The 15,942-nt window shown below is 45.3% G+C and overlaps 1 protein-coding gene across 3 annotated transcripts in view; it reads left to right on the forward strand.

The window, feature by feature from the left end:
• Positions 1-15,942, forward strand: part of GPC3 (glypican 3) — a 145,206-nt gene that overhangs the window by 46,304 nt on the left and 82,960 nt on the right. The gene's annotated exons all lie outside the window — the stretch shown is intronic.

Below are 15,942 nucleotides of genomic sequence, written 5' to 3' on the forward strand. Positions count from 1 at the left end.
CGGTTGGCTCAATGGAGATTTTTACACTGACTGCTCTGGATGCATTTTAAAGAGCTGAGGAATGCACACACAGCAAGGTCATATAAATTAATAATTATCTAAGCTCTTTTGCCCTTTTATGCCTCCAGAAAAGAAGTGAGGAGGGAGAAGACTTTAAACTGCGTTTTTGGGGTTTTTCTATTTTAAATCTCCCAAACTAGTTTTCAAGGCTGATCCCAGGCACTGTTGTTTCAGCCACAGCCTTGGGCCGATTTTACTTCGTCGCTTCACTGTCACGTTGCCTGTACTTGAGCGAGCGCGTGAATTTTCATTTCCAAATGTGTTTGGGTTTGTAATTCATACAGTGCAAATAGATTAATCACAAGCCATGCAGAACTTGTAATTATCAAAACTGGGAGTACAGAAGAGGTATAAATCATGACAGCGCTGCTTTCCAGCTGCCAATTAAGAATGGGAGTTTAAGCTGCCTGAGCGTGGAGGGTTTAGGTTGGGAAGTTTCTGTTTCTGTGTCTCGCAGAAGAGTTAATGAAGAAAGTGCTTGCTCATAACTTCTCATTAAGCAACGACTGGATTTATGAAATACTAGCACTACTAGAATAATTAGGAGTTTTCTATTATTGATGAGCTGGACTTTTAAAGAGAGATGCATTATGTCAAAGAGTCCCAGTCCTGAAGGCTGTGCTGGTGCTCTGTGCAGTGACTGGAAATTGCCTGGACCTCATGGATCCTGCCTGGGCTGTGCAGGGTGCTGGGAAGAGGAGCACATCCTCAGGTGGGCTTCTCCTGCTGCCAAGCTACGGTCCCATAGGGAATGCAGGACCAGGCTGGCTGGTACAGAGCTGGGAGGCAGGATCTAAACAAGTGCATGTCTGTATTCCTTTCTCCTTGGTCACCTTGGGGTAATGCCAAGGGTCTGCGGATGCACAGGGGTGGGGAGGTGGCACTGCCCAATCTCACCACTGAGCTATCCAGAGGAGAAGGGTTAAACCTGATGACAGAGGCAGGAGGGACCTGCAAAATACCATTTGCTGCTTTTTTTGACCTATTCTTTGGCGATATGTTGGTGGTACCCAGCACACCAGGACCCCATGCCAGCACCTGGTGCCCTGGGCACTGCTGGAGCTGTGGCCATGGAGCAAATACCAAGAACTGTGACTGTTGCTTTGTTAGTACCAAACCTGAGTCCGTTGTCTCGCTGCAGTGGAGTTGGTCTTTCCTGCTCTCCGGGGAAGCCTCAGCCTTCAGGCTTCAAGGACCGCCAAGGCAGCACATCAGCTGATGGAGCTGGGCAGTCCCGGCTTCTCCATCATGATTGCCAGGGACTGTGGGGATGTTAGGCAACCTTGTAAGCGTGTTGTAATTTCAAAGTGTTTTGATAATGTTCCCCTCAGCTTTAATGTTACATATCCCCGTGTATGTTCCTCAGTAATTGAAAGGGATATCGGGCAAATTTGATCTGTCTGGCTATGACTTATGCTGTCCTTATCTTGGCCTTCGTGTCATTAAGAAAAAAATTGGTATTGATCTGCGACTATACCACCACATTGTGCTGCAATTTTTCTTCCTTGCTAGTAGAATATAAATCGATAAAAGGCAGCTGCTTGCGACGTGGGGCAGATATGGTGCTGTCATTTATATATTGTAAATCCAATGATAGCTGAGCAAATCAGTGCGTCTGCTGTTCCAAACCTGACATGATTGAATTGTCAATAAAAAAGATTTTACAGTAAGGGAAAGACTGCTGGTGGTGTAAATGCTTGGAAGCCTCACTAAGTTTGATACAAAATGAGGCAATAAGCTAGGCTATTATATAATTCCAACAGCCAAAATATTTGGGTACTTGTGTTCTCACACTGGAGCTGGATTGGGGGGAAGCCTTTTATGGATGGTTTCTTCTGAAATGAAGATATGTTGGTGAGGACTAATATAAATAGTGTAGGACTTGTGTGAAGTGAAGATGTGCAGTTTCAGTGCATTAGGAGGAAGGTTATCAGTGTCTCTGTTTGCTCAGAAACAAGTGATTCGGGGAAGAGTGTGATTGATATGATGCTAAGAACAGCCTGGCTCCGCTCTTGTGCGGAGTCTCCATGAACATGAAACCAGAATATGGTTCATCTTTTTGTCTTGGAATGCAAAAAAAGGACTGTTTTTGTGATAAACCTGTTCATGAGCCTTTTTTGGGGAATTAGGCTGGAAAGTGCTGTAGCCAGTACAAGATGGTACAGAGCTGTTTGGGTGATGGTGGACTTTGCTGCCTTAACTTCCCTGAGTCAGATCACTTTCTACTGCCCAAAGACCCCACTGGACCATGTCTCTGACCAGCTGGAGGAGAACTGCTGGCAGACCCAACTGAGAGGCTGGTGTATAATCTGCTCCCCTGCATCCCCCAGCAGTGTGTGCTGGAGTGGAGATGAGGGGAAGAAGATTCAAGGAAACACATGGAAATACGTAGTGAAAGCTAGGAAAAAAATGTACCTTGCCAAGCTCCAGAAGGACTCTGCACATTCAGAGCACATGAAACTTGGACACAGCCCATGGTTTTTTGTTTGTTTGTTTTTGTTTGTTCTTGTTTTTGTTTGTTTTGTTTGGGTTTTGTTTTTGTGTGGTGTTTTGTGTTGTTGTTTGGCTTTTTTGTTGGTTGTTGGGTTTTTGTTTGTTTGTTTTTTTGTTTTTGTCCCACACCGTTTGAAATATAGTGAGGTCAGGTGAGACTGTAAGATAATCCTACAAGGTCTTGGCTGGATCCTGTAGGTATCCATGTAGATGGTCACTCATGGGAATAGTTTGCATCCAGCAATGTTTTATTTAAATTTGTTTATTCTCTTTGAATACATTTTCCAAAATTAGATTACCAGTAGTAATGTAGTGAGTTTCCTTTGTGGTACAGATGAGCTTGTGCCAAATGCCTCATGGTGCCAAAGGTTTCCTATGTTGGAAATGGAGATAGCCCCCCGTGACTATTGCAGAGGCACACTAATGCTGGTGATATATGTGTGGGAAATGCAGTTTTACAGCATTCACAAGAGAGGCATCAGGTAGGCAGGGGGGTCAGGTGGGAGAGTGGGTACCAGTTTACAGGAGGGTGAGGGCAGCTCTGTGTCCCTGAGATGGCAGCTGACCTGTACAACTCCTTAGAGAGCTTCCCCAGAATGTGCTGGAGGAAACCCCGTCCTCTGCTCTGCATTTCTACTTCCCTTTCTCCTTTCTCAGTTGTTCCTCTTGGACACTGCTGATGACCAGTAGTTTTTTAAGGATGTGGTAACTCAATTGCCTGTGATTGACTGTGTTCTTAATCTCTTTATTGTGTTTCACCAATTTAGCTAAATCCTAAATCCATTAGGTGCTCTCAGATTGCTTTACAAGTGTCCAGAGGAGGTGTTTGCAATAAATCCAGCCTAATTCTCTTTGCAGACAGGGTTTTAAGACTTCAGGCCTGGACTGGAAGAAGAGTGGACTGATGTAGGAGTGGGTTTGCACAGAATTGTGAAGGGCAAGAAGCAATTTAGCCTCTGCTTCTTTACTTTCTTTTTTTACAATCTAGTTGGTGTTACTGTCTACTTCACTTTCAGAAAAAATCCTGACAGAAAAACCTGGAGAGCAGATGCCTGTGCTAAGAGAACAGCTCTGGGGGCTCCCAGTCACCTTTCACAAAAGCCAGTGAGGAAGAGAAGTGATGTTCTGTTTTTTAAGTGAAGGTGGCAAAGCTCAGAGAGAAGCCCTCAACGTTTCCTGCAGACCTTTTTTCCCTCTTTTTTTTTCTGCTCATTTTCTTTCTGCTATATAAAGGCTGATATACCAGCATTGCTAAATGTGAACCTGCCACTTCCTAACTCTTCTTTTTTTTGTCCTGTCTAGTTTGCATCTCTTTCATGCTTCTTAAGCCAATAGAAACGCTTTGTTTAGGACAGGAACTGTAGCTAATAACTCATTCAGGAGCAAAGGAAATTAGGTTTTTCTCCCTAATTTTCCTTTCCCAGCTAGGGAAGTGAACACTGGAATGTGGCTGGTTCAGGGAGTGCCATCACACCCCGGTGTTGGGGAGGGTGGGAGCCCCAGCCCCCACAGGGTGTTGGGGCTGTGCCCTCCTGGCTCCTGTGCCGCTCAGCCCATGGGGAAAATGCGTCTGAATTTCCAGTGCTGCATCTGGGAGGAATTATTTGTGGTTTGTGGCTGTTTGAAATCGCATCTCGTGCTTATATGCTGCTTGTTAGGTCTGGGGAATTGCATGTCAGCCTGGGAAATGGCGAAGGGGAAGGGTAAGATGCCCACGTTTTGAAACTGGTTGGTTTTGTTAATACATAAAGGTAAAGGCTGGGACTCCCTCAAATCAGGGTAGAGTTACACTGATGTTCTAGAAGGAAAAGGAGAACAAATGCTCAGGGTTTTATGGCACCATATCTCCATCTAGTCAGTCTTTGGGAGATTTGGGTAAACTTTTGTTTTGGGGGGGATATGAAGGTTAGAATGGAACATGAGTGTCTTCATAGGAAAGATGAATTTGCAAAATGTTTTGCTGTCTCACTTGAGTGGAAGCATGTGGTTTTCAGTTCCCATAGCCTCAAGGCATTATGAAATCATGATTAAAGCCCTAAGAACAATGAGATTGGCATTAAAATTGGTAAATTTGAAAAATGATACATTTTGAGGTTTTTCTTAATTTGCTTTTCTTGTCTTCCAGCTCTACAGGTCATAGTTTCAAGCTTTTTCCCACAGCAGCGAGGGCTGGAGTTGTTTTGGTTTTTAACTGTAAACTGAGGTTTTTATGTAATCTGCTCTGTCCAAAGTTGGGACTTCAGGAAAACAACAGATTGTGCAAGCTGTGAGAGCAATTCCAGCGGTTGGGAATAGATTCAGCCTTTGTTGAAGGTGAAACTTTGCTACAAATATCACTCATTGAAGTGGGGAGTATGCCAGTTGCAACCCAGATGGTATTTGCATCCCTAAGATATGGTATGAAAACATTCACCTTGCAAAGGGCAAACTTTCTTGTTAAAGATCTGTTTAATATGTATCGCTGTTTGATCTTTTTGGTGGAGAAAAATGCTCTATTGACTGTACATACAAATTGGGTGATAATTTAGGTAGTGCTTGATGATGGGAAATCAGAAGCACAAGCAGTGGCTCTGGGCAAGAGATGTAGATGACACTTCCAGCATTTTATATTGTTACCCGTTTAAGTTGTGGCCTGTTTACCTGGATGGTTAATTCATTCATGTGCAATTAAAAACACACAATTCAGACTTGATGGAGACTGCATGTAAAACACAAAGGCTTAGTAGGGTATTAGGGATTCATCTGGGTGCCTGGAATACAGAGGATCTTTGGTTTGGCTTGTGTCTAAGTGGTCTTTGTTTAACTGATAGCTGCTAACTTTGTTTAACTGATAACACATGTTGTGCTGTTACTGGCGTTGACCTTTTTCCAGTTAAACTGGCTTAAAATGAAAGTGTTTATGGGGAGATTCTGCAGCCCTGGCGTCCATGAGCTCTTTGTCTGGGCCGAGGGGGGGTTGGTGTCTGGGGGCAGTTAGCAAAGAGCTGCATGTTTGCAGATTTTAATGGCTCTTGCTCCAGACAGCTTTTAACACACTCCCTGCACAGCCACCCTGGGCAGGAACTGCTTTTTCCATTGCCGGTTTGGGTTTTGTCACTGTGGTTTTATTACACTTCAGGTTTCTTGGGCATGTAAAATGCCATCAAATTGGTAGCAGAAGGAGGAGGGAGGTTTGCAGGGCAGCCTCGGGGTTAGCAGTAGTGGAACAGGCTGCTGTGTGCGAGGGAAAATGAAAGGAGTGCTTTGTGCCCGGCTCTGCAGGCATTAGAGAAAGGCTGGGTCCACGTCTGGGTGCGCCTGCTTTGAGCCGCCGCTTCTGGGCATCAGGAGGAGCTTCCCCAAAGTCTGTCCCAGCGAATAGACCACGTTTGGGGAGAAGTGTCAGCAGCAGAGCGAGTCTGTCCTGTCTGATCGCTGAGAGCATTTTCACTCAGCCATTGACTCGTACTCTGTGAGCCCGCGGAGAGCCTGTCTGGGTGCTGGCAGTGCTGTCGGCTTTGCTCACCTGCTTTCCTCAGCTGCTCTGAAGTCACAAGGAATTTGTGAAGTGTTTGCAGTGGAAAAGCGCAGGGAGAGGGTGGCCACAATGTTGCAATGCGACTGTGGTCAAGAGTTTTCCAGGAAGGCTTTTAGGGATGCAGGGACATCGCAGGGCATTGTTGCTCCTCTGCGGGCCCCAGCTCTTTCCTTGCCTGTGAAGGTCCAGTTAGCTGATGGATGGAGCGTGTGGGTTTAGCCACAGGGGCCTTGGGGCATCCCTGAATGAAGGGGGGTAGACTGTCCATCAGCTGGGACTGAACTGCCTTGCTGCTTTTTGTCCTGGTTCAGAGTGCGATGTTCTAAGGGACCTTCCGAGGTTCTTGGGTCTTGTGTGAAAAGATGGAACCTTTGGAGAAATGCGAGGACGTGTACAAGAATGCTGTTTACTTCAAATAGGAAAATGTATTATGATATAAATATGGGATACTGTCTGCAAAGAGGATGCTCGCCCCTCTTCATCCATATTGAGAACAAAGTTTTTTCTTAGTGCCAGACACAGGCATACAGGTGTCCCCTTCTCTCTTTCCGAGGCTCTTTTCCATGCCATGGTGCTGCACAGCTTCTGTGACTTGATTTGAACCCAGATCATAGAACCACAAAATCATTAAGGTTGGAAAAGACCTCTAAGATCATCAAGTCCAGTCGTTAACCCAGCACCCCTAGTAAACCACATCCCTAAGTGTCATGTCCATGTACCTTCTGAGCACCTCAGGGACGGTGACTCCACCACTTCCCTGGGCAGCCTGTTCCAGTGCCTGACCACTCTGTTGGTGAAAAAATTTTCACTAATGTCTCATCTAAACCTGCCCTTGACACAACTTGAGGACATTTTTGGGCTTTTTACTACCTGTAGGTCAGTTCAAAGTAGCAAGGTTGTGTGGACTGCCGGAGACACAGGTGAGGATGTGGACATAACTGAGTTGCCAGTGTTTAATTCCTTTCCCCCTCCATCGCTGTCATGTTGTTTGTGTGGGAGGCTGTGCAGTGGCTGACCCATGGTGGATGGTGGCAGTCTGGGGGCTCCCTTTTGCTGATGCCTTCAGAGGACAAACAGCAGATGATCAGTTCCGAGAGTGGAAAATGGGCTGGTTCTGCTTTCTGTCTCTAGAGGCTGTTAAAGCTCCTGCTATTTCATTATCAAGAAGGATCCATCTCTGACATGCCAGTCAGCTGAGTTCAGACCTCACAGGAAATGAATTCTCTGATTCTTGACAAGAAGTCAACAAAGAATGGCTTTTCAAGGGAAAATATTCTTCCTGGCAGCAACAGTGGTGGGGCTTGGGGTAAGGGAAGGCAATTGTCTTTGGATCAGAATTATCTGTATTTGAACTTCAGGTATTTCCCCCCTGGTTTTTCTCCATGGATATAAAAAAAATCAGGTGTTGATTCCCAAAACAACTGAATAATTGTAACTGAATGGTTAGAACCTCTCAAATATATCAGTGCTTCCACTGGAAGTGGAGGCTGTGGATGGGAGGAGAAGCAATGTGAAGGTTTAGAAAAAGGTGATGCCTTTTCTTACCTGGCAGAGTATCTCTGTACAGGCAAGTGTACAAGCACTTACTCAATGACTCACTAACACACTGAGTACCTGAATAGGGTCCTTTTTTAGACAGGCCATGGTGCAGTATGTCTTTGAAATGACCCTCATGGGCTCTGCTCTCCCTGTCCAGCAGTAAACTAATTCTCAGGACTAATGGTAAAATTCTGCAAGGCATGAATTCCCAACTTGAATAGATTTACAGTGAGTTAATAGATTTTCCAGCGTATCTCTTCCAACCTATTTGTGGTGGCATCATTTTAACATGCACAGTAATTGAAAAAATTGCCAGGTGATAGGATTTATAATCCTCTCTGACCTGTGTTTTTCACACCTAGGAAAGACTCCATAGTAAACGTAAGGTTTTCAGTAAGAACATATAACTTGTGTGGAAGTGTTCAGATGGGAGGTGTCTCTGGGTGGTAACTTTTCCTTGGGAAAAAAGGGATTTTTGGAGTTACGAGCAGTTAATACTTAGCAAATGCCACCAAGAGGGTCACATGTGCCAAGAGTTGCAGAATAGATGAGTCAGAATGGTGTAATGATGAAGATGAATCTTCAGCTTTGTAGATAATATATTCTGTGTTGTTCTCCACATGCAGCCTCTGAAATATGTGATCTCTATTTTGGGAGGACTATGCTCAAAGTATCCTTTGGAAAAAACCTGTTTATTTTTTTTCCCAAGCATATTTGTCCTTGCTCCTTTTGTTATCATTATTTATAAATCAAAAGTTGTATTGATCTGGAGATTATGTGTTAAACAATGTCGGAGCAGTGGCTGCTCTATTACTGAGAAAACCAGCTGCCATTAAACTTTTGGTAAATTTATCGATCAATACTCTCCATGTTTCTCTTCAGAAAAAGAACAAGCTGAATTTTCATTTACTGGGAACGCAGCTGAACACGTGGCCCCCTTGTTCAGCAAGGGATTTAAGCCTGTGAGGAACTTTGGAGAGATGAATAGTGCCATTAGTTTGCAGAGGATTATTCATGTTCTTGAAGGAAAGCCTCTCTGGAGCGGGCAGCGGAGCCTCGGATCGATTCCTGGCAGCTGTGGTTGTGAGCCTTGCTCTTGAGAGCCAAATTATCATCTTGTGCTCCCGTTACAGCAGCTGCCTTGCTCTCACAGGGGGAGTAAGGAGATGATAAAACATCTTCCTTTTAAAATGAGTGTTAATCAAACCAGGGCTTTGAGCCAGAACAAGTGGGATGCAGGAGTCATGTGGAATGCTGGGTATGGCCCAGCCATGGGCTGAACTGGTGCCACCAGGATGTGATGTCTCACCTTCTGCTTCTTCCCTTGGCAGGGACCTGCCCATACATCAACTTAAAAAACAAAGTCAAAACCAACCAAAGAGAACACACAGAAAAACCCCAAACCACCAACAACAAGCAAACAGAAAACCTATCCAACCAAAACCCCCCTACCAAAGAAATAAACCCCAACAGCACTCTGAAAAAGCCAACAAAACACCCCACGCTCCCAAACAAAGAAGACTTACAAAAAACCCAACCAAAAAAACCCGCCAAACCACCCTTCCCCACAGACAAATGAACAAAACAATACCCAGCCTCCCCACAGCAATACCACCAGTGTTTTGGGGGTTCTGTTCAAGGTACCACAGAGGAAGGATGGGAAGAAGTGAGTCTAGTTTTTGAAAAGTACTGAGGCTGGAAACTGAGGCCATGGGTAGGTCCTTTTCTTTTTTTTTTTTTTCCCTCTTTTTTTTAAGGATGGAGATGGTGCCTCTGGGGTTTGTGTGCCTGGGATGCCCTGAGTCCTGTTACAGTGGTGCTACTGTAGGTATGGTGTTCCAGGGAGCACTGGAGGGGCTGGTTGCACTTGTGCTACCAAGGTGATCCATGGTCTTATTTCTGTGTTGGAAGCCTCTGTCTTTCTCTGAGGTGCCTTGAGACAAAACCAGCTTGAAAATCACTGAATTGCTTTTGAGAGCCTGGGCATTGTTCTGTGTCTTGGAAACGGTCACTCAGGGGAGGAGTTATACCCCTGTTGGTTGCTGTATGTTATTGAGCAAATGCCTTTCCCAGATTCTACCAGAACAGGTAGGAAGCTGATAACAGAACTAAAACGACTGGAGTGACTTAAAAATGGTCAACAGGTGCCCCTAAATAAGTGCAAGTCCTCTGTGTTACTATAGGGATCAAGAACTGATCTTCTGCCATTTGCTTTTCATCACACAGTTGAGATAACTTTAAAGAGAATTTGGCCAGGAGAGATTATTAAGGAAGGAATTTGCTTCTTAAATAAATAGTCTGCTCTCCATTGTTGGAGACTTAACAGGCTGATAAAAGCCCGCTGGAATGAAAGGGAGCCTGGAAAACCCTCTCAGATCTGCCTTGCTCTAAAGTTACTGAGACCAATGCACTTCCAAAGACTTTTTTTCAACTTTCTGAATACAAGCTCAACTTGACCTAGTGGCTTGCTTTATCTTCATTTATTCTGATGAATAAAGGAATTTGCTAGACTTGCATTTTTTCAGGGATTGCTTATAACTTTTAGTTTAAAATAAACGGGGAAACTGCACAAACTAATGTCCTGGTCTTTAGAAATGCTTGGCTTGTAAATTTGAGAGGGAGTCCATGGAATCACTTGCCCTCTGCTTGATATGTGGCTTGTCATTCATCTTTTAAGAGGCATGCTGCTTTTTTGGTATCTTTGTAACCCCATTAAGTGGATGTTGGAGCCTCCAGTTAGTAAAATATGGCTGGGTGGGCAACTAAGTGCTGGTTTTCTTGTGTCTCCTCTCTTTTTTTGGAAATGCACTTTGTGTTTAAAAATAAAACCAAAACAATCCCAGATGTGCCTTTGCAATGGTAAAATGCCTGGGTCTGTGATATCTTTGGCTGCTCAGTTACCAAGGGCAGAGATGCCCTTCTCCCAGGGTTTTTGAAGCTATTCCTGCTGCGCTTGGGCTGTGCTCCCTGGCTGAGCAGCTGGCTTGAAATAAGAGTTCTACATGGAGACTGTCATCTCTGGAGCAAATTAGAGAGGTAAGAGAGAGACTAAAAGTGAAGAATGTAAATATTTGTGATAAAAAAACCTGGGAAGGTGAAAGTTCCCCAGTGATGTGACATTAGTTCGGGGCATGTTATTGATACAATTCTAGTGTAACAAAAGCCTGGTGGTGTGGTTTTCAGTGACACGCCTTCTGTTCTGTGGGATTGGTTTAATTAACTTTTCCCCTTTAGAGGGAAAGAAGAAAATATGAAATGTTTGGAGTGTACATATTTCTCTGTGTGTCTGAAAGTTTGCTGACTCTGGGCTCTCCCACTGCCTTCCCACAGGGCTGGGTTTGGTGGGACTGCTCTCTCCCCTGTGGTCTCTGCTCACTGGATCAGCAGTTTGTTTCCTGCTTGCGCTGTTGCAAATTCCCAACTTCTCAGCGAGCACTGGATGAGGATGGAAACACCAATAAGTCCCTTCTGAGGGAGCAACTTTCACCCCACACGAGTGGTGGGTGCAGAGTTTGATGCTCTGCAAGGCAGATGGTTCCCTCCATCCTTGGGCAGTCCCACATCTGGGCTCAGCTGTGCCTCTTCCCAGTGGTTATGCTGTGTGGTGCATCCCTAACTGGTGTCCAGGGATGGAGAGGAGCCTGAAGCACCAGGATGGAGGCATGGAGTACGTGGAGAGAGGTTTTTTATCTTTCTTTGGTCTGACAGGTTACCAGCACAACAGAAGCTGCAGAAACCTTTTCCATTCCCCTCTCTCCACTTTTCCTATTTGTGCTCCCAGGGCTCAGTTTGAGGCTGCTTCTCCAGGCCCTTATTCTTCCCTTTCCTTTTGATAAAGAATCATGTTCACCCACCACTTGTGCCAGCCCTGACTGTTTGCATTTTTAACTTTGTCTTTGTTAAATTTTCAGGAATCTGTTAAGCATTCACACATCTGTCAAAGCACAAAGCATTATCTTTCTAGATGCTCGGGAAGACAAATTATTCAATGGATGTGCAACCCATATTTAAATGAAAAGCACCAAAACCACGTGTCAAAGCACGAAGCCCCAGAAAAGATTCTGCTGCAGAGTCATTTGTGTGAGGTGATTGGTGTGAAGTTTTTTTAATTTTTCACATAGAGTGTAGCTTTCCTGTGTTGAAGTGGGTGATCCCAAGGGTCTCCAGGGATCTCTAAAGGCATCCTGGTGCCTCTCAAAAAACCACTGCTTTCCTCTGGGCCCCTCCAGCGTTGCTAACCCTGTCTTTTGCTGTCACGAGATGCAGATGCCGTTGTGGGGTACAGAGTTCTGCACTGAGCTCCCTTCAGGTGAGGGGCTGGCTGGAGGTGGGGAGCTGTGGACGCCAGCATTTCTTGTCTCCTTGCTTCTAGGCTTGTAGGAGCTTGTGTTGGTGAGCTCTGCTGTCTGCATTTAGAAAGTTTTTGTGTGTGGGATATTAATGGGTGAACCATAGTGTGACTAATTGTCTAACAGTCGGACTGTTACCTAGACTGTAACAGGGAGCGCATTTTCAGGACCGTTTGAGTGGGTATAATGAGATAGTATCGTACAGTATTTTTATTAGAAACTTCAGGGAGTGTATTTCAAACTGCCAGGGCAGTTAGATAAGCTGAACAATTAAAAATAAATGTCTTTGGAGCTTTATGTTTTGATAAAAACGGATAATTAGGAGAAGATGCTTTTCTGACAACAGTGTAATGATTTGGTGTTGGCTGGTGAGCAACACTGGCTTGCAAACTTGTAACTTGGCTCCTGTGGGAGTGAAGGGGGTGGGCAGAGCTGGAAGGAGCCCCCTCTCATTTGAAGACTGGACTGAGACCTTCGCTCTCTTGGTCTGGTGGCAGTGGAGCGAAGGTAGAAAGTGCTGACCTTGGCAGCTTAAAATTTAGAAGATAGAATAACTGAATTGTTCTAATTTTTATTACTAATGCTTTGAAGCTAATCTCATAAATTTGGGATCTTGAGACTATAATTTTTATGACAATAATATTGTAAAAGCAATCCAAAGGCTGTGTCATAGTTGGGGAAAAAAGCATTTCCTAAGCTTTAAACCCAAATGCTCTCAGAGAAACAAACCCTGTAAGAGCAGCAGTGGCTCCATCTGATGGGTTTTGTAATGCCACAGACAAAAGTAATTATGCTGCTTAGAAGAGCTTTTGTCTCCAGATAATGTTGTTAAAAACTTGCAGTGTAGTGTAAATCATAACGGAACAAATCTGGAGGCTGCTCTTATTGCTGCCAGGGGAAATTCTCTTAGATTTTGTTTCCTTTCTGCTCAATATATTGCAAACCTTTTCCAAGTTGGTAAATAAATATTACCTGCTGTTTGAAAAATGACTTGGGGTTCATCTCACCAGTAGTGCTTGTGGCAGCCAGGCTGTTATTGCAAACAGTTGTTCCTCTCTTGGTGAGCTCTGTTGTGTGTGTTTTGGGAACACAGGCTGTTGTGATCGGTCTGAAGTTGTCTGATTCATTGGAGATATTAAAGTGTTTCTTTCTTAGAGCTCACTTACATGTGGATGCCTCTGGCTCCTCTCACCCTTTCCAAGCAATATCACAGCAATTGCCAGGTCAGATAGTATTTAGTCGAACTTACAAACCCCCAAACTTTGAGCCTTTTCTTGATCAACATTTGAATTCCAATCCATGAACATTGGTGGTGGTTTTGAGGGGCTGAACATTTTTGGCTTTTAGGTATATGGGACTCTTAAAGGTTTGGGAACCATGGGCCTGCAGGGGATGCAGTGATTGCATTAGGGACAGATTAATTAACTGAGGAATTTTCCACCATCCTGCCTGGACAACCATGTTTTTCTTCAAGATGGAAGTGATTCTTGTGGGCTGAGGGATTCTAGTGTGTATATCTCTCCTAATACGATTTGTGTCCTGAGGAGTGAAGGGAGAGGTTTTGCCATCAGCAGTGAAGTGCCAGAGAGCAGGAAGAGCCAAGGCAGCTTGGCAGGTGAATTCTGGCCAGACTGGAGATGCTCTGACCCCTGCAGTTATTGCTGTACCTTGTTCAGAGAGTCAGGCCTGTGAGCAGGGACCCTCCAGAGACAGGAGGAGAACCACTGAAGCCTGAAAGAGGGACTTTAGCAAATCCACTGAGCTTCAGGGGCTGGGCCAGTTGCATCCCTGGAGCAGTTGCATCCACAAATGAGATTCACTGGGGGAGAAGGGGCATGTTCACCCCTAAAAGGCATTAAAGTGCATTTTGTGATGTAGAGCTGGTGAGATCTGAAAATGATTCCATGTGCAAGAGAGGGAATCACTGCATGCCACATTTGCAGCCTGTAGCCTGGGGTGCTTCCAAGCAGCACCGTTCTGGGAAAGGTGCAGTGAATCACAAAATGCATTATCATCTGCAGAGAGAAATTCAGCTGAAAATCAGTGATCCGTGTTGATCTCAAGGGAGGTTTCTGCTGCATGGAAATCAGGTGCTTGTTTGTTTTACAGTTTGGGATAGTGCATGAGGATTCACCACTCTGCCACAGAGTCTTGGAGGAGGTGTCCCTGAAGCCTTTATGGGGTGTAGGAACATGATGGTGACAACATGACCTTGTCTAGGATTAATTGCCTGATTGTCTCCCAAAAAATAAAACTGAACCTTGCTGTTATTGGCTCTTGATAGTAGAATAACAACCATATTGTAGTTCCTGCACGGTGAAGATGGTGAAGATAAGACATTAAGTGTGGGAAGCCTTTGCAAAAGTGCAAATGGGAATTAGGAGCTCAGCTCCTGGTAGGAAGTGGGAGCAGCCATGGTAAGAGTTCCCCTGCTCAGAGAGAGCTTTATGGCTGCAGAGTTTCTGTGCCTGGACGTCTAGAAGCAGGAAAATCAAGGTTGTGGGTGCAGTTTTAATGCCTTGGTGTCCATGTGCTGAGGGGTGCATAGGTCATACAGTCCTGCACCTCCATCCATCTTTAGTTCCCTTCCAAGGTGCCCCATGGACCTGCTGCTGATGCACCACGTTTTGCTGTGCAGCTCTCTTACCCTTTTTTGTACCTTTGCCAAAGAGGACTTGCATGGTATGGTATGTGATAGCCAAAGAAGGGCAGCTCTCCATGTGGGAAGCTTGTCTTTGCAGCAAAACCACAGCAGCACATACTGGAGGGGCAAGCATGAGGCCCATGGCATGTCTTGGTGCCTAACAGCCGTGGTGGATCCCGCTGTTTCCTCCTCCCTGCTGTGTGTGCCAGCTCACACCTTCTCCCAATGGGAAGGTGGTTCCATGGGGCTGCTGTAGTGCTGTTTTTTGGTGAGCAGGTATGGGGGGCAGAGGGACCACAGACCTCCCTGTTCCCAGCAGCAGCACCTTTCCAAACACCTTCTGCTGCTTGTGAAGCTGCTCTTTCTGAGCTGGGACCTGGAGGTGCCTTCTCTGTAGCTGCCCCAGCTCTGTGGCTGCCATCAGATTTTGGCTCCTTGCTCTCCGGTGGGATGCTGAATGGGAATGGCTTGCTGGGGTCGCTCATGCCGGCTCCTTGCAGTTCAGGCAACTGCATCACATAATCTCTTAAATAAACCCATCAAGTCGCAGACGTGGCTGGAGCCTCCTGCAGCCTGGGGCAGCCAGTAGGTTAATCCAGAGCTCCTCTGGCCCCGCCGTCGACCCCTTTGAAGTTGCTGCAGCTTAGGAGTGAACGTGCTTTCTCAGGAAAGCTGGCATTTTTACTAAGCAGTAGACTCTTATTATCTGAGCTGAGAAGGCAGTGATTTCCTTCTCCTGCCAGTAATCCCCACTCAAGGCACTGTTATGCTCTTTTACAATTTATTTTCTCTAATTGCCAGTTTGCAGTGGCCATGCAGCTCTCCCCGGGCTGCGTTCTGGGAAGCTTTTACACTTTGAAAGGAGCTTAGTCCTGCCATTCTGGCTGTTGGAACTGGGCAGCAATTCCTCTCCAGGTGTTTCAACAAGAGTCCTGCCGGAATAATAAGTAATAGCCCATGCTGTTCAGCTGGTGCCTGATACCCGTGGTCTACAGGATGTTCAGCTGTTTCATGCATCCTTTGGGAGCCCTGATAAACTGCCCATAACTTACGTGGTGTAGCAGGTCCCTGGCCATTTCCTCCTGGATTATGGGGTCTTCGTTCTACTTCCCATCCCTGTCTTCTAACTCAGGGGGCCATGTACCTGAGGAACACCTGGTCTTAATGCATTCGTGGCCTCAGTCTTTAGTAGTAAGTACTACTACTAATCTTCCTTTTCCCTGACCTTTGTCACTGTGCTTTCCCCTGCATCCAGTAAAGGAGGAAGATTCTCCTGAACCCTTCTTTTGTTGCTAATGTATTTACAGGAACACTTTTTATTCTGTGCTGTGTGTGCACAG

This window comes from Myiozetetes cayanensis, unplaced genomic scaffold (genome assembly GCF_022539395.1).
Source record: "Myiozetetes cayanensis isolate MyiCay16 unplaced genomic scaffold, myiCay2020 scf15, whole genome shotgun sequence".
Classification (NCBI taxonomy): Eukaryota; Metazoa; Chordata; class Aves; order Passeriformes; family Tyrannidae; genus Myiozetetes; species Myiozetetes cayanensis.